Source organism: Podarcis melisellensis (assembly GCF_964234715.1).
Source record: "Podarcis melisellensis genome assembly, chromosome: 4".
Taxonomy (NCBI): domain Eukaryota; kingdom Metazoa; phylum Chordata; class Lepidosauria; order Squamata; family Lacertidae; genus Podarcis; species Podarcis melisellensis.
The window spans coordinates 81,682,488-81,700,690 of NC_138531.1; the positions used below are offsets into that span (position 1 = coordinate 81,682,488).

At 43.7% G+C, this 18,203-nt stretch overlaps 1 protein-coding gene across 1 annotated transcript in view; it reads right to left on the minus strand.

The window, feature by feature from the left end:
• The window catches only part of ZMYM2 (zinc finger MYM-type containing 2), a 69,530-nt gene extending 59,684 nt beyond the window's left edge, over positions 1-9,846 (minus strand). Inside the window, 1 exon segment of the mRNA XM_081909584.1 lies at positions 9,670-9,846. The gene's annotated coding sequence lies outside the window, so the exon portion shown is untranslated.
• Between the last annotated feature and the right edge of the window lie 8,357 nt (positions 9,847-18,203).

Genomic DNA, 18,203 nt, shown 5'->3' on the forward strand with positions numbered 1-18,203 from the left:
ACAGATATCTTAAGGAGTCCTAGAAAAGCAGAGTGCATACTAATATTAATGCATAATACTTCCAACATAACTAAGTTATGGCCCTTAAAATTCCCCAGTGATAAATTTTCTAGATTTTGAACTGGGAAAATTCTCCCTAACTAAAAAACTTCTTTTCAGAAAGTGTTTTGATTTTGAAGTTCCTTCCAAGTATCATTCTGGAAAAAGGAATGTTGCATGGGAGGTGGAATTGTTAGTTCTCATATTATCAACTGAAATATGTTGTGATTATGGGAAGCATTTAATAACTTTTCTGTTGTAGCTCAAGGGAATTTCCCCCTACTCACAAACACATAGCCCATGCCCTCCCCAAAGCACTTAAATCCACTGTTGTCTATAGTTAAGAAAAACTTCTATAATGACAGATACAGAGATTCATACGTAACTCCAAGATAGAAGAAATTTTTGACCTATTGGGTCAAAGATAGATTAACTAAATATATACTTTTGTATTATTATCAAACTTTCACCAACTTAAGATACCCAAAACATGGATGTGAGTAAATAAAAAGATCATTCCTTTCACATCCCCATTTTTAAAGTCCATTCTCTTTAGAGGACACTACATTAAAGAAAGAGCAAATATAACATTCTGCTGAAGTTCTATCTTAGCACCAAGTTATTTTTTTCTCTTCCTGCTAAATGTAGGTGTACACCAAATTAAGCAGGGCAATGAAGTCACAAACAAGATTTGTCCTTCACCATTCCTTTGTACTATCGCTCTAGAAAATATAATTTTTAATGTCACTAATCTATTCTTAGAAGGGACATGGGTGCCGCTGTGGGTTAAACCACAGAGCCTAGGATTTGCCAATCAGAAGGTTGGCAGTTCGAATCCCCGTGACGGAGTGAGCTCCCGTTGTTCAGTCCCAGCTTCTGCCAACCTAGCAGTTCGAAAGCATGTCAAAGTTCAAGTAGATAAATAGGTACTGCTCCGGCGGAAAGGTAAACAGCGTTTCTGTGCATTGCTCTGGTTCGCCAGAAGTGGCTTAGTCATGCTGGCCACATGACCCGGAAGCTGTCTGCACACAAACGCCGGCTCCCTCGGCCAATAAAGCGAGATGAGCGCTGCAACCCCAGAGTCGGTCACGACTGGACCTCATGGTCAGGGTTCCCTTTACCTTTTTAATCTATTCTTGAATACAAATTTAGTTCCATATTCACTCATTTCAAGAGTTAAAAAAGGAATACCGTATTACAATGATGGCACAGTTAGAAAGCCACCAGTCACCTAGCTATCTAGAATGCTGCAAGAACCATTAGCATTGCCCAGAACTCATACTTGTTCCAACAATACACACATGCTCTCCAAAATATACACACCGAAAGCTGAATTCAATCTCTTCCCTGCCCCCACTGAAAGCACATTATAGAAGTGTGTGCCAACCATCTGTACCAAGGCATTATTACTTAATATTTGCTACTAAAACACAGAAGGGGTAAGCAGCTATCAGGTTCTTTTTAAAAGTACTCAGTACCTACCTTTTCCCATCAGAAAAGGACACATAAACAGGACATATACATGGGACACTGCACAATTGTGACCCAATTAGGAATTTACATAGACAAGAAAACCATCAAAACAGTGACATCATATAGCTTGAGCTCCCAAATATTGGTAGTACCAGAAAATGTGGTAATACCCAAGTGCCTTAACCTTCCAAAACATTAAAACAAGTGTCAATTGTTGCTATACTCTTCTAGGTAGAATCCTAAGCCATTTAATGCTTTTTAGGTCAAAATGAGCACTTTGATTTGGGCCTAGAAACCATTTGGTAGCCTCACATATAATGCATTGCAGTAAACTAACCTAGACGTTGCCAGAGCATAGACGACATAAGTTAGGCTATTCCTGCCCAAATAGGGGCACACTGGGCTATCAGCCAAAGCTGATGAACAGCATACCTTTGGGTTTATACTTCAAATTATCTACCTGTACCTTAGCAGAAAGCAGCCTGCAATTTTATATTCATGAATTCCACTCCTATGCAGGTTCAGAAGTCAGTATTACTATGTTTAACAGGGCTTACACTGGGTATATATGATGGGACTGGAGCCTTTTTACTGGTATTTATTCATTAGCATGATCACTTTGAAGAGGACATGGCAAGATAGGAGAATCAATCTCAAAGATGCTGGAGTGCTGCTTTTTATTAATGAGAAAATTATAAATATTTTATATTTCTATGCCACCATATCATAAAATATAGCAAGGTGTACACTTTAAAACATCATTTAAAACTAAAAATAAATGAATAAAAGCATAATCATTCAAGTGAACTGGCTAATCAAAGTCTTCCAAGGCCTGGCAGCACAAAAAAACCCTCTTCAGAAGTCAAAAGTGATGGTGTCTGCTGAACCTCTGCTGGAAATGTTCCACAGCATGGGACCCACAACACTAAATGCCCAACTTCTAGTTGAGGCTGACTAGAACTCTGTAAAATGGGAGACAACAAACAGCACTCCTCCATGTGATCTCAGGGATCAAGATGGGATATAAGAAGTCAGGTGGTCCTTAGGGTACCTTGGGCTCGAGTTGTTTTGTACATCAACACAAAAACCTTGAACATAGCCAAGTAGTATATGGGCAATCAGTGCAAACATATTTAGGTGTCACCTGCTGCTGGCCACCTGCCACCCATCAACTGTCTAGTTGGCCCAGCATTTCCCAAACTTGGGTCTCCACCTGTTTTTGGACTACAGTTCCCATGACAACAGGTGCTAGCTAGGAATGATAGGAGCTGTAGTCCAAAAAACAGCTGGGGACCTGTTTGGGAGACACTGGTCTGGCCACTTAATTCTGAACCAGCTGGAGCTTCCAGACAAGGCCCTAACACAAAGCACATTGCAGTAATCCAGTCTTGGGGTTACAAAGTTCTCCGAATCTAGTTACAGCCATGGCTGGCACACCAAACTAAGGGTCACTTGGGCCCATGAATGAGAAATACATACCGGTACCTACAAGTACCCCCAAGCCACGCACCTGTTCCTTTAGAGGGAGTGCAGCCCAACCCAGAACAGGTAACTCTCCTATCGTCCGGGCAATGGAACCACCCAAAGCCTCTGTCTTCCCACAGCTGTTTATTGGCTGTTATCCAGTCCACCACTGCATTAAAGCACTGGTCCAGAGCTTGCAGCCTCTCAATTTAAATGTTATGAAGAAATAGAGCTATGTGCCATCAGCGCGCTGCTAGCACTGTACTCCCAAATATCTAATGTTTGGCTTCACATTTTAAAAATATTTTAAGCATGGTTTATTAATTGTTGTCCTATCTTTTAATAGAAGAGCCTCCATGGAAAGTCTTTTTGAGTAGGAAACATGTCAGGCACTAATAAAAAGTATCACTCTTCAGCATGTTTGAGATTGAATCCCCTTTTTGGTCATTTCAATTGGATGCTTTGTTTTTCATGTCTATTTTTGAAGAGAAGTAAGAGTCACTCGGTTTAATTCCTTTTTTAATCCTTGTGTTATAGCTGTAAAATGGAACTAGTAATGCTGCCATGTGAAAGATTTGACTAGCAGTTTACAGCGTAGCTCATTTTCTTGAATTATCTGTTTTGTGTGTCAATCGGTGCCCTGGATTGACCAACTGTCCTTGTTTAAGCTTTACTGCCCACCATCTAGTATATATTTTGGGAAATAGCTTGTATCTGTCCTCAGCCATCACCAAATTCGGCGTGAGGGTTCCCAAGGCGGAGCCAGCAGTCTTTGTTAATGTTTAGTCAGCAGCCACCATTTTGAATCAAGATGGCAGACCAAAATGTCACTTTGGCGTGTCTTCACCACCCCACACATGGATTAAGGGTCAAGTCAGGTTCTCCCTGAGTTGGGTGGGTGGATGCACACACCCCTAAATTATGCCGTTACACCATCTATTTAAAAATCATGATTTAATTTTTTTGTTTCTTTGGATTCTTAGGCAGCACCAGGCACTTCCTGCTAATCTCAAAGTGTTTTCTATCATGTCAATATTCCACATGCTGTATATGCAACTTGTCATGTCCACAGGTAGGCTCACTTTTAGTTTCCACTTTGTGCTTGTGACAGTTTCATTCTACAAAGTATTATGTTGTGCTGATGCAGCCTGTTAGGTGTGAACAGTTCTTCTTGGTTACAAGATACTTAAATCCATCCAATACCATGTTTAACAACCTCCCTCACCCACTCTACCAGGTTCAACCTTCCCTAAATTGCCATTTTGTGACTACAGATCTGGTTTTTTGTTTGTTTTTTTAAAGTAAAATTAGTCTGCCCAACTATCTTAACTGTACATGATTGTGATTAAATGTTAAAATAAATAAGTCACAAAAGGTTTAATCTTTGTGCAAACTACCCAATACGTTCAGTTTACATATGATCTTGAAATACAGTGCAGGGATAAAGCTGTAATAAAGTGTGTGAATTTAAATGTTAAGCAACTTCCTACAAGTTAAGCATTCATGTTCATGAAGCCTGAGAGAGCAATTTGTTGATTAAAAAATACAATAATAATCTACTTTTTGCAATGTAATCAGTGTAACAAATGTACTGTTTAAAATTAGAATGTAGTTTCAGCCTTATGTTATAAGAATGACCAAGCAGATTTGTGTTTTTAGGAATGAGCATATAGCCAAGTTAAAATTTGAAGAAACATAACATGCTTCATGTGGCCAGAGGTGTAATTTCCGCTAGTTTTCATACCTACAGCAACTATGATACAATATGGTGACAGTAAGTTTCAGACAGTCAGTGTGGCATAGTGGAAAGAAAACTGGCTTTAGCCCTGATTTCAATCCCCAGAAGTCTTCAAATACCTGCTAAACCATGATGCTAACTGAGAGACCTTGGGCTAGTCAGTGTCCCTCAGCCTAACCTACCTCACAGTGTTAGAGGATAAAACAGAATATAAGTATCTACCGTATTTTTCGCTCTATAAGACGCACCAGACCACAAGACACACCTAGTTTTTGGAGGAGGAATACAAGAAATAAAAATATTCTGAATCTGACGCCAGAACAGCAAGAGGGATCGCTGCGCAGTGAAAGCAGCAATCCCTCTTGCTGTTCTGGCTTCTGGGATAGCTGCGCAGACTGCATTCACTCCATAAGATGCACATACATTTCCCCTTACTTTTTAGGAGGGAAAAAGTGAGTCTTATAGAGCAAAAAATACGGTATCTTACACATCAGCTTATTCTGTCCATTTTGACTTGCTGCCATTTCTCCAGGGTCTCAGGGCAGACATTACCTGCTATCTGACTCTTTAATCAAAGATGCCAGAGACAGAACTTGGGTACAAAGCATGAGCCATACCACTGACCTATGCATTAAGTCCTTGGAGTAAGAGTAAGATAAGAATTAAATAAATAATGGTTTTCACTGGCAAATCCTAGTTAATTCATTGACAGAAAAAACACACAAAACATTTGTACTACTCCATTACATTTGTACTCTCAATACAACAAGAAAACTTGTATGATCTCTGGTATCACTGTAGTCCTAACCAATCATTTTAGAAATATTGGCAATAATTATTCACTCCCAAGTTTAAATTTGATTACCTAATGATACACTAGGCAAAATCAGCTGAAGGTGGCCCTTTTAAAAAGTGTTATCTCCAGGCAAATAGATATAGTTATCTTGTGACATGGAAGTTATCAACCAAGGTGTCTCAGGATACACTTCCAACATAACCCTGAACACCTCCACAGAGTTTTTCTCTCTCTCCCTTGTTTATATGCTACTTTCCAACAAGAAGTTCTCAAAGTGGTTTACATATTAAAAGGTGTGTGGCAAACATGTTTCAGTAAAGCTGTTTAGTCTTCACAGGGATGACTGTCATCCATGCAACTTTCAGGAGCTGTAACTTAACAGATTGCAATAGACATCTAGACGCATGCAGCAAATGTCAGTTCCACATAAAATGTCTACAAAGAAATGCTACTGCATTTACTTTTAATTCCCTATCTCTAAACTCCAAATGTTATACTAGAAATGGGCCTAAAATTGAGTGGTGAAAAAAGCAGATTTTTCCCAAGAGCTACTTTTATATACACAAAGTTATTCATCTTAAGCATTTCTATTCACTTCATTCAGTGCCTTATCCAACTATTAATTTTATGTAGCCAGCTCTTTATACTACTACTCCTGTTGGGAATTTCCCACTACAAAGTAATGAAGTATCTTAAAACTATCAAAAACGTGTTTTGTGGGGCCATCTATTACATTTTAAATGAAGATTCTAGTAAAATCAAATGTACCAAAATAATTAAGTCGCAAGACACTTACAGTGTAAGAACTTCTGTACTACACAAGTAACTGTCAATGCAGAAGACTTGAATTCAACTGGCCTTTCTGTCACAGAATAGGTATAGTATTGCAACCTTAATGTCCCAGTACCAATCACTTACTTGCTTGCCCCAGTGAGACTTAGGACTAGCTTTCATGAGACAGTCTATACTTGATTTGCTCAGTTAAATTGGTGGCGCATGCATAACTGCACCAATTCATGCAACACCATTTATACTTTAAAATTTACCAATAACGATGTCTGCATCATCAACACCTATGTGAAGATACACCAATGGCTCTTCTATGCAAACCTATCACAAGATGATCACATGGGAGCCACCCTCAGATATGAATGGGTCCCATATGCCAAATGGCATTGACTCAAGTCTTGCCTGTTAGAATTTTTAGTCCTTTAGTATATGTTATCCTATTTTATTGTTCTGAAATAAGCAGTGTGTTGACTACACCTCTCATCTAAATATGTTTTACTTGGAAATACATCCAAGTTATTCTTTTTCAATATAACCTATTTTTAAGCAAGCATGCTTAGATCCCCAGTTTAAAGAAGTCTATATACTATGGTTTAATTCTGCAGCTGAAACCCTTCAGAGCTGACCAAACCTTCTCTCTGAAGACTTGTACAAAACAAGTTTCCATTCACCTTCAATTCTGGTATTTCTTTTATGCTGCTTGGGAAGTATTTATTAACCATTTGTTCAAGTCATCATTTAGTATCTATGATCCTGCTGGAAGTTGTCAGAAATCACAAATCAGGAAAATAGTTGGGGGGCTGTAACCCTGTTTGGCATTACAAATTAATACACATTCATTTCCACATTTATGTGAATTTGTCACAGGTTATTTCAGCAATTCTACTAAAGTCTGCACAAAGCTATTTACCATACAATCTTCCTCATGCTCTCGAAAAACTTGAGAAATTAGAACTGTGAGTCAATCTGCACCCTTAAAGTTTAAGGCTTAAACCAGTCGCTCTAAGGACAGCTTAAAATCAGCACCCTCCTCATCCTCTGAGTAAACTAACAACTTGCATAAAGTATACTTCTCCTGATCTTTCTCCCTAATTTCTATGTGAATAATGGACAAGGAATGCTAATCTTGGATCATGCAATACCCATGTTTGCCTCCTGCAAGCTAAAAAGTGAAATGCCACCAATGGATTCCTGCAGCGGCCTCTAGTAAGAGACCCTTAACAAGCAACTATTGATCACTTTCAGTCTCCAGATGATGGGTCACGGCATAAACTGCTCTATTAGGTTTGCCCTCACAGAGCTACTTCGCCACTTAGTGTAAAGAGCTGAAATTACTAAGGGGAAGAGAAGGGGGCTAACTGCAGACATCTCAGAATGTAAGAAAAGGATGGTTCTTCGCTGACTTTGCAATAGCCTTGAAAAAATTCAATCAAACGAGACACAACCGATGGGATTCTCAGCATCAGGATTTAAAGGGAAATGGGGCAAATAAGACGTTTGTCCTTAGCAGAGAAACACATGAAAATGTCAATTGTGTCCAACTGTATCTTCTTCCCCACCTCCATGCCTAAGCAAATCCGCCTGAACGAGAAATAAAACGTGTGATCCAGAACACACTTCGCTCAGGACTGGATTATTTTAAGTCGTCTCCCTCTCGCCGGCCACAGAAGTCAGGTAAGGTTGCAGGGATTCGGAATTGCGAGGGAATTAATTCGAAATCTGGTTAAATGTGCGCTTTAATATACGCTCCAAAACTCTAGAGGGCACTCGAAAGATACCCTCTCCATTCCCCTCCCCCACGCGGCCGAGCCGGGTAAGGCGAGCGGCAGGAGCCCGTCGTCTGCTTGCGGGTGTTGGTATTGCAGGAGCAATGTCTGCAGCAGAGCCCACCCCGGGGGGAGGAGTCGCCTCACGGCCATTACCGGGGCTTTGCTCCAGGGCAGCAGCTGCTGCACCCAACAACCCCCCCCTTTTACCCTGGAAGCACCTCCTCTTAACCCCCCCCCCACCCATCCACTCCTCGTGCCAAAAAAAGGGGGGAGAAGGATGATCTACCTCCTGCTCCTCCCCAAGGCAGAAAAACCATATAAATAGCACTCACAATGGAGCTCCTTCTCCTTGCGAGGCTCTTGCCAAGGCTGCACCAAACTGGCCTGGAGCCTAGGGAGAAGAGGTGCTGGTGGAGCGTGAGGGTGGGGGGGGGGAGGGTTGAATCGGGTTTTAATCGAGGTAGTGGGCGCGCCTCCTCATCTTCCCCTCCAGGAGACGCCCTTCCTCCTGGGCAAAGAAACGGGTTGGCAGCAGGGCCCTCCACTTTGAATCCTTCAGCCCCTCCAGCAGAGCCCCCTACTCCCAGTGGGATACAAACCTATTGCCCCAGAGACAGGCTCCACCCGCCCCAGCGCCCCCCCCTACAGCCCCACCTCGGGTGGGGGGTCGGCCCTGTCCCCCAGCGCTGCTCCCCAAGGGCGCCCAGCCTTGGGAGCCTTTGCTGGAGGGCAGCGGGGGGGGGTGTAGTTTGGACAGGCGCGGGGGTGGGAGAGGAGGAGGCAATAGCGAAGACTCTCCTCACCCACCCAACACATACACAAAGCCGCCTCTTCTTTCCCCCTTCTCTCTGGGGACCGAGTGTTAAGTCGATTGAACACCCCCCCCCCAACAAACACACACACACGAACACACGCGCATATACACATACACACAAAAACAACAACCCGCGCGCGCGCCTCCAGCGCCGAGATCTGCCCTGGCGCCCGTCCCTGCCAATTGCCCCGGGTGTCGGGTTTGGCCCCCTGCAGTCGGCCGGCAGCACTGCCGCCTCCAGTCGGCCGCCATTAAGGAGACCCAGCCAAACAATACGGGAGGGGAGCGCGAGAGAAAGCGGGAGCTGGGGGGGGGGAGAGGAGGATACGCGGAGCGCAGCGCTGGGCGCAAAGAAGGGCGCCGCGAAAGGGGGGGAGGGGAGCCGGCGGGGCGGAGGGCACTGAAAACAAAACCGCGGGTGAGGCGGTTGGAAACGAAGCCGTGATAAAATGGATCCTTCCCTTCTCCCCCCCCCTCCGCCCCGCTCCCCACGCCGCCACCCCAGATACCCCCCCAAGGCAGCCCCCTCCGCATTTCTGCCCTCAGCGCCCCTCAGTGAGGGGGGCTTCCTCCTGCCTGTCCCCCCCCCCCAACCGCCTCCCCAACCCTCCCCCCGCCCCCAATCCCTGCTGGCGTGAGGCGAGAGCGACACGCAGCGGGGCATTTAGCCCGGGTTGCTGCGAGGCACGGCTGGGCTGCTCCAATCCCCACCCTGAAGGGGCAAGCTGGGCTCCAGCCAGCCACCCGGCTCTCCTCTACCTCAGCCGCTTCCTCTCACGGCCCTCACCAGTCTCGGGGGGGAGAAGTAGCTCGCCCCGGCGGCGGCGGCGGGTCACACGCACCCTCCGCGGCTCCGCCAACGCTTCCTCAACTCTAACTCGGTCCAGTCCCGGGCTAAGCGCTGCTGCTTGGCGGAGGGGAGGAGCAGGGACCAACCCCACCAGCCGAGCTCGGGGAAAGGCCGCCTCGTGCGCCCGCTTATTGGCCTTCCCAGGAAGAGGGCTACGCTGCCTGCGGAACCCATTGGAGCGGCTTCCCGCCTATCAGCGTCCCCGCCGCAGGTGGTTGGGCCGAGCCCCTGTCAATCCGATTCTCACTCACGCCTACGGTCCCTCCCTCTTTGGTTCCATCAGGTTAAACCCGAATCGCATTGCCCACCACCAACAGCTGCAGCACCTCTGCCTTTCTCCTGGTGGATGGGCGGGTTTGGGGCCCCAGAGGTTGCTCCTGCTGCCGGGTACTTTCCTGCAGAAGTTTGTGCTCTTTTCCCCCCTGCATGAAAGCGGGATGGCATCCCTTTTACTCCGCATGACATTTGCCAGGGAGGGAGGTGGTGTGTTTAGCCCATTAATTTGCCTTCCACGGTCCCTCTGGGCAATAATTGCAGCGGAGACGTGTGGCTTCGGGTGTGAACACCCTGTTCCGTGGGGAGGTGATGGTTGCCACGCTTCGTCCACATTCTTAGGCGCGCGCGCGCCCCCACAGCAGGGCTGGGAAACCTGGATCCATTTCCATAAGGGGGCAGAGTAATGGAAACAGTCTCCCAGTCTCCAAGCTCTTTCCCAAGGGCAAAGATCCCTGTCTCCATTGAGGAACCCCCCCTTTTTTCCCCTCCCCCTGCCTACTCCGGAGAAAGAAAGCTGTGTCCCAACTGCCAGCGCGGCTCCTGGTGGTGGTGGTTGGTAATGGTGGTGACGTCCTCCATTTTGTCGGAAGCTGCTGCAGGCAGGGAACTTGGGACCACTTCAGACCAACATGGGGCTCTATGAGGTGCCTGGTTTCAGAGCCTCTCGCCTCAGGGTCACAGCAAAGCGCGGGGGGGACCTCTGGCAATGCCCTAAAAGGGATAAATCGAACCCAGAGCCGCCAAGGCGGCAAAGCACCGAGAACCACGCTCCCCACCCTCCCTCAGCCAAAATGGAGGATGCGCACTTCCCTTGCGCGGTTGGTTCCCCGTTCCCCAGCCATGGGATTGACGCCCGCTTCTTCGAGGACGGGGGCGTGCTCAGTCTTCTGCCTGGTTGGTTAACCCACCGACTACCCCGTGGGCTGTCCCTCTCTCTCTCCTCGAAAAAAAAGGGGAGAAAGAGGCGGGAAACAACGCCACACAGTCTTCTCCACCTTGCAGCGATTCCACAAACGTACACGCAGCAGCACGGTATTTTATTCCCTGGAGAAAGGCTTATTATGTACGGGGGGAAAGGGAGCGGGCAAGAGCTGTTGGCCCCATTTCTATCTCAGATATGCAAGAGCTTCTCGCGATGCCAAGTCCCTGGGTAACTTGCGCGGGAGCTCAGTTCGAAGACTTTTAAGTTCGCTTGGTTGCCCTCGGTGGCTAATTTCCCTGCGCCGCAGACGCGAGCATTCTGAACGCGGCGCTGTCGCTGTACCATATCTAGTTCCCTCCTGCCACCAGCCCTAAACAGAGACGCAGGCAACAGCCAACAGGTCTAGCCAAATGCGTATGTGAAACTATTAATAGGATGCTGCCGATTTAATGGGAAATGCAAAAGCTTTCATTTCTAGGTGGGCAAACAACGTCGCAGAAAGTCTATAAACTCTAATAGATAGTGAAGGGGAGAACTTAATTTTTCACTTGATGGCCTATATTAAAAGGCTGGACAATGAGATTATCTGCTTTGATAACTGCATTTCCTGTTACATTATTTTCAATTGGAGTTTGATAGTGGAGACAGTAAAGGAAGAAGTTTTGTTGGTTTAGTCATTATCCGCAGCAGCTTTCAGGACTTATGTTGTATTGTGTGGGTTTTTTTTTTTAGGACAGAACATTTCCATTGCTTTCTCCATATAGGAATCTAAATACTGTACTCTGAAATCTGAAAACCTTGAGTTTTATTTAAGGGTCATTACTTCGGATTCAGAGGCACTTCTGAAGAAACGCGGGTAGGATCCCACAATTTAAAGAAATGGTTCCCAAACATTTTTGGGCCACCGCTCCCTTGGTTCCATAAACTCATTCCTTTTTCTGTAAAAAGCATTATTCATAAGAGCAGTCCACTAAGGAAGATGATAATACAATAAAATTCAAAGCAGTAACAATTAATTGCACATTTATTCAAAATCTATTTAGTTGACTAATTCAACAAAATTTATGAACTTGATCCAGTGATACCAACTTTTCAAAGCCTGATAATCATTTACATCTCCAGCACCTCCCTGCCACCCACTTGCCTCTTACCGCCCCTCTAGGTAATCCCACCACCCCCAGGGGGTGGTACCACCCACAATGGGAACCACTGATTTAGAGTATTTTTAAGTTGACTAGTTTTGTGAAAAAAATGTTATTCTAGTTAAAATCACTCAATGCTGCACATTCTCAAAGTCTGAGGTTGAACATTCTCAGAGTCACTTGAGTATTTCCATCATCTACAGGAAATACTTTTTTAACTTTACCAAGACTGGGACAAGAAGTATCTACCACAAGAGTCTCTGTACAGTGGTACCTCGGGCTAAGAACTTAATTCATTCTGGAGGTCCATTCTTAATCTGAAACTGAGGTACCACTTTAGCTAATGGGGCCTCCCGCTGCTGCCCTGCCGCCACCACGCGATTTCTGTTCTCATCCTGAAGCAAAGTTCTTAACCCGATGTACTATTTCTGGGTTAGCAGAGTCTGTAACCTGAAGCGTCTGTAACCTGAATGGGAAGAAATACTTTGTCTTACTGTCATATTAACTCCAATGACTTCCACATATGCACATCAGTGACTTCTAGAGATGCTGAAGTATATATAGAGATGTTTGCTCCGCCCCCCAAATGGCACCTGCAACGTTGGAATTAAGTAATCCATTCCTTTAAATCATATATTAACTCCATGGCTATATTTATCATACAGAAGATGTAAATTAGTGTGAGGAAAGTTATAAATAAATACATTGAGTGTTATAAAATGTTATTCATACTCAGGGTAGGCAAAACTAAATCAATCGGCTTCTCTAACTATATTGGATATCACCCACTGCCATACAAAGCTGCCTTCTATTGATTCAGACTATTGGTCCACCTAAGTCAATACTGTCTCTACTCTGATTGATGGTAGTTTCAGACAAGAGCCATTCCCACCCCTTCTTGGAGACTGAACCTTGGACCTTCTGTATGATTGGCAAATGCTCTTCTGCTGAGCTACAACTCTCCCCCCCCCCAAAGAAATAAAACAAAAAGGGAGTCATGTCAATTTATGCATTTAAAACACTTATGCAACCCAAAGCTGTATCATCAGCCAGAATTAGTATAACAAAATTGTTTTAGGTTGAGCAAAATAGTTTCACTGCCTCAACAATTAATAATATTTTTCTGTTGTCCAGACTACATTTAAGAATATGCAATTCTTAACCATTTACTTTTACATACTGCTTCTTTAAAGCTTAAATAACTTTATATACTTTCAGAGTGTTGACATCAACCACCTGTAAATAAGGATTTATTTATGTAAAGACTTGATTAGGGTTATTTTTGCTCATCCCTGTTCATCAGGTAGTGTCACAAAACTGCCAGGGATAGTTCATTCAGTAGAGCAAAAGGCTCTTAAGTTTAGGATCATGATTAGGCAGAAGATTCCTGTATGACCCTTGTGGTCCCTTCCAACTCTACAGTTCTGTAATTCTAATTTGACTCTTAATCAGCAACTTTTGGAAAACAGCACTCTTAAACAGCACTTTTGGAAAAATTAACAGAACAGCTAAAAACAAATAACAACACAGATTTCAATTATTTTGTTGAATAACTGTGCAATTTCATTCAGTATATTTGAAACAGTGAAAGAGCAAAAGTTTCACCGGCAACACACCAGCAACACATTGACAGACAATTATGGTTGGATCTGTTAACGCAAGTGTGGGGAACCTTTGGCTGAGCTACAAGTCCCATCAGCCCCAGCATGTCTGGCAGATGGCCAGGGATGATGGAAGTTGTAGTTCAGCAGCTTCTGGAGGATCAAAGGTTCCCCGCACCTGTCTTAACAGATCCACCCAAAACTGTTCTTACGCTATTTTGCTAGATATAGGATAAGTTATGTTACATGATATGAACATCCAAACAAATAAGTACCGTATTTTTTGCTCTATAAGTAAGGGAAAGTGTGTGTGCGTCTTATGGAGTGAATGCAGGCTGCGCAGCTATCCCAGAAGCCAGAACAGCAAGAGGGATTGCTGCTTTTCACTGCGCAGCGATCCCTCTTGCTGTTCTGGCGTCTGAGATTCAGAATATTTTTTTTCTTGTATTCCTCCTCCAAAAACTAGGTGCATCTTGTGGTCTGGTGCATCTTATAGGAGCGAAAAATACGGTAATTGTATTTACTTATACAGGTAAGAAGAAATCTGGACACTTAAGGGCAAGGGATTATCTGGGTGGTAGTGTGTATCAGTTTAATTCTTGTTTATTTATATTCATTGTATTCTTGGAAATGAACTAATAAACAAATACATTTTAGAAAGGTTGTGAGCCTATGGACACTCCATAGGACATAAACACATTGAACACAGTGTAAGCATGCTTAAATGCCTGCAAATCCTAAAGGTATTAAATCAATCTTCTAGCTAAAAGTGTATTTGAGAAATAAAGACATTTCTTAAAGTATTTCTGCTCACTTCTGACATAGACTGGCCAGATACATCTCCAAAAAAGAGGAAATGTATCACCAGAAAAGCGGATACAGTGGAACCTCGGGTTAAGTATTTAATTCATTCCGGAGGTCCGTTCTTAACCTGAAACTGTTTTTAACCTTAAGCACCACTTTATCTAATGGGGCTTCCTGCTGCCGCTGCACCGCTGAAGCCCGATTTCTGTTCTTATCCTGAAGCAAAGTTCTTAACCCGAAGCACTATTTCTGGGTTAGTGGAGTGTGTAACCTGAAGCGTATGTAACCTGAAGCGCATGTAACCTGAGGTACCACTGTACACGTTTCCATAAAATTTAGAAAACAATAATAATTTAAATAGAGATACAATACACCTCAACATAGTGGGGAAGACTGCTCTAGCTGACCTGTGTACCTGCTCATTATGTTATCTAGGTGCTGAATGTTGATGGGCAACTTCAAGGTCCCTACACTTAGCTATTATATGTGAATTCAAATCTCCAGGGCCTGATGAGCTTCATCCAAGGATACTAAAGGAACATGTGGATGTAATCTCAGCCTCTGTCTATAATCTTTCAGAATTCTTGGAGAACAGGGGAGGTCCCTCCAGACTGGAGGTGGGCAAATGTTATCCCCATCTTCGAAAAGGGGGAAAAAGAAGACCCAGGTAATTACCTACCTGTGAACTTGACATCGATACAAAGAAAGGCCCTAGAACAAATAATTCAACTTTCGGTCTGTGAGCACTTAGAAAAGGATTCTGTGATTAGTAAAATCCAGCATGGTTTCCTCAAAAACAAGTCATGCAAAATAAAACTCTTTTTTTTATGGAGTCACAAGCTTGGTGGATCAGGGGAATGCTGTGGACATAGTGTATATTGACTTTAGTAAGACTTTTGACAAAGTCTCTCATGACATTGTGAGAAGCTGATAAACTGTGGGCTGAACAAGGGTAACTGTTAGGTGGATTTGTAGCTGGTTGACTGACCGAACCCAAAGACTACTCATTAATGGTTCCTCATCATCCAGGAAAAAAGGACAAGTGTGGTTCTGCAGGGTTCTGTCCTGGGCCCATTGTTGTTCAACATCTTTATAAATGACTTGGATGAAATAATTGTGGATATGCTAGTCAAATTTGCAGATGACACCTAATGCCACAGAAGACAGAATCAGAATTTTAAATGACCTTAACAGATTGGAGAACTGTGGATAACAGATAACAAACTGAATTTCGATGGGGACAAATGTAGGGTTATGCACTTAGGCAGGAAGAACCAGATGCACAAATGTAAGATGAGGGACACCTGGCTTATTAGTAGTACATGTGAAAAAGATCTAGGGGTTATAGTGGACCACAAGCTTAACATGAGTCAACAGTGTGATGCAGCAGCAAAAAAAAAAAAAAAAAAAGCTAATGCTATTCTAGGCTGCTTCAACAGAACTATAGCGTCCAGATTAAGGAAAGTAATAGGACCAGTCTTTTTGCTTTGGTCAGACCACACCTGGAATACTGTGTCCAGTTCTGGGCTCCACAATTTAAGAAGGATGTTGACAAGCTGGAACATGTGCAGAGGAGGGCAAACAAGATGATCAAAGGTCAAAGGTCTGGAAACAGCCTTTTGAGGAATGCTTGAAGGACAGACGCTTCAGGCTACAGACTCTGCTAACCCAGAAATAGTTAAGAACTTAGCTTCAGGATGAGAACAAAATTGTGCGGTGGCGGCAGCGGGAGGCCCCCTTTAGCTAAAGTGGTACCTCAGGTTAAGAACAGTTTCAGGTTAAGAACGGACCTCCAGAACGAATTAAGTTCTTAACCCAAGGTACCACTGTAGAAATTGAAACCCAGGCTCCTTCTGGCCTTATTGCTATAGTCAGGATGACCTTGACAGAAAGAGACAACGGAACCAGTTTAAGCCAGCTGTAATCAGCTTCTTTGAAGGAAAAACTCAAACGTTGTGAACCTTCTGCTTGTTTCTAGGCAGAATAGAAACTTACTTGTCAGCTAGAAACATCCAGCTTGCACTAGTTTCTTTCATACAGACGCTTCCAGAACCCTCTTGAACTAACTAGAATAGGAAAGATCTCTACACATCAGATCAATACTTTCTGTACCAAGAAATGCAAGCCGACAAGGATATGAACCAATAACTTCCAAGTTACAAGAAAGGAAATTCCGACAAAACATCAGGAAGAACTTTCTAATAGTAAGAGCAGTGGTTGTGGAGTTGCGAGGTTGTGGCATCTCCTTCCTTTGATGGTTTTGTTTTGTTTTTTATATTGCTTAAACATACATACATCCACTATACAGTAGTACCTCGGGTTACAGATGCTTCAGGTTTCATACACTTAAGGTTACAGACTCCGCTAACCCAGAAATAGTTCTCCTTGGTTAAGAACTTTGCTTCAGGATGAGAGCAGAAATCATGCTTTGGTGGCGCGGCGCCAGCAGGAAGCCCCATTAGCTAAAGTGGTGCTGCAGGTTAAGAACAGTTTCAGGTTAAGAATGGACCTCCAGAACAAATTAAGTACTTAACCCGAGGTACCACTGTACAAAGAACTGAAAAAAATACGAAGAAAAAAGCCTCAAAAACAAACATTTTCAAATACACTTCTATGTTTGATTGTTTGATTATTTGATTGTTGTTAGCCGCCCTGAGCCTGGCTTCGGCTGGGGAGGGCGGGATATAAATAAAATTATTATTATTATTATTATTATTATTAAGGGAGTGCAAATCATCTCTTCCTTGGAGGTTTTTAAGCAGAGCAAACATCTGTCATGGATATTTTAGCTGAGATTCTTGTTTTGCAGGGGGTTGGACCAGATGACCCTTTGGGTCCCTTTCAACTCCATGATTCTATTATTTCTTTATCTTCAAACAAAACTTGGACTGGGTGGCCTTTGAATACAGGATACTGTAATAAACGGAAATCTGCCCTTATTCCCTTGTGGGGTACACAAGATCCCTTGTAGAGTCCTTTGCACGTTCTCCATCGGTTGGAGAAAAATAAGAGAAGCCAACCAGAGAATATTGAGAAGCAAAGCAGCTAGTAAGCCTGATCTTTATTGATCTGTTGCAACAGGGTGCTCCCCTCACACGCAGGAAAGGAGGAGGACCCAGAACCCAGGTGTGTCCGCTCTTATATAGACATTTTAAATTGCCCACTCTGGAGTTCAAGACCACCCCCAGAAACATCATACATACATCACAGAAGGGGTGTAGCTCAAGACCACCCCAAAGACACATCAAACCTACATCACAGAAAGGGCGGTCTACAGCAGAAATCTGAGTGCGTTGTTTATCTCCTGTTGTTGTTTATCTCCTGTCTGGCAGTTTACCTGTTAATGCTTACTTGATTGGATACCCTGGGGAGACTGGCCAGTCTTTTGTAATGATAAATAGTTAGTTCCTGAGCCAGGTCACAGGCTCACACCCTATTCATATCTTAAATGTGCCCTTAAGACAGGATTTGTGAAGGAAAAGACAATGGGGAGCTTTTCCATTTTCCTTTGACCTTGCAGAGAAAACATTTGCTCAGTTTGGGAATAAAAAATGGTTTCAGGTCGGTCTTCCTGTGCTGATCTATGTACGTGCTTGGTTGGTACATTTATGAACATTTATTATACATCTAAGACTTTAAAATTCTTTTCACAATACCTACAAACCGAGGTCTGCCTTCTTTAACGCAGAACACATAGCCACCCAAGACATTTTTGTTGTTGTTGTT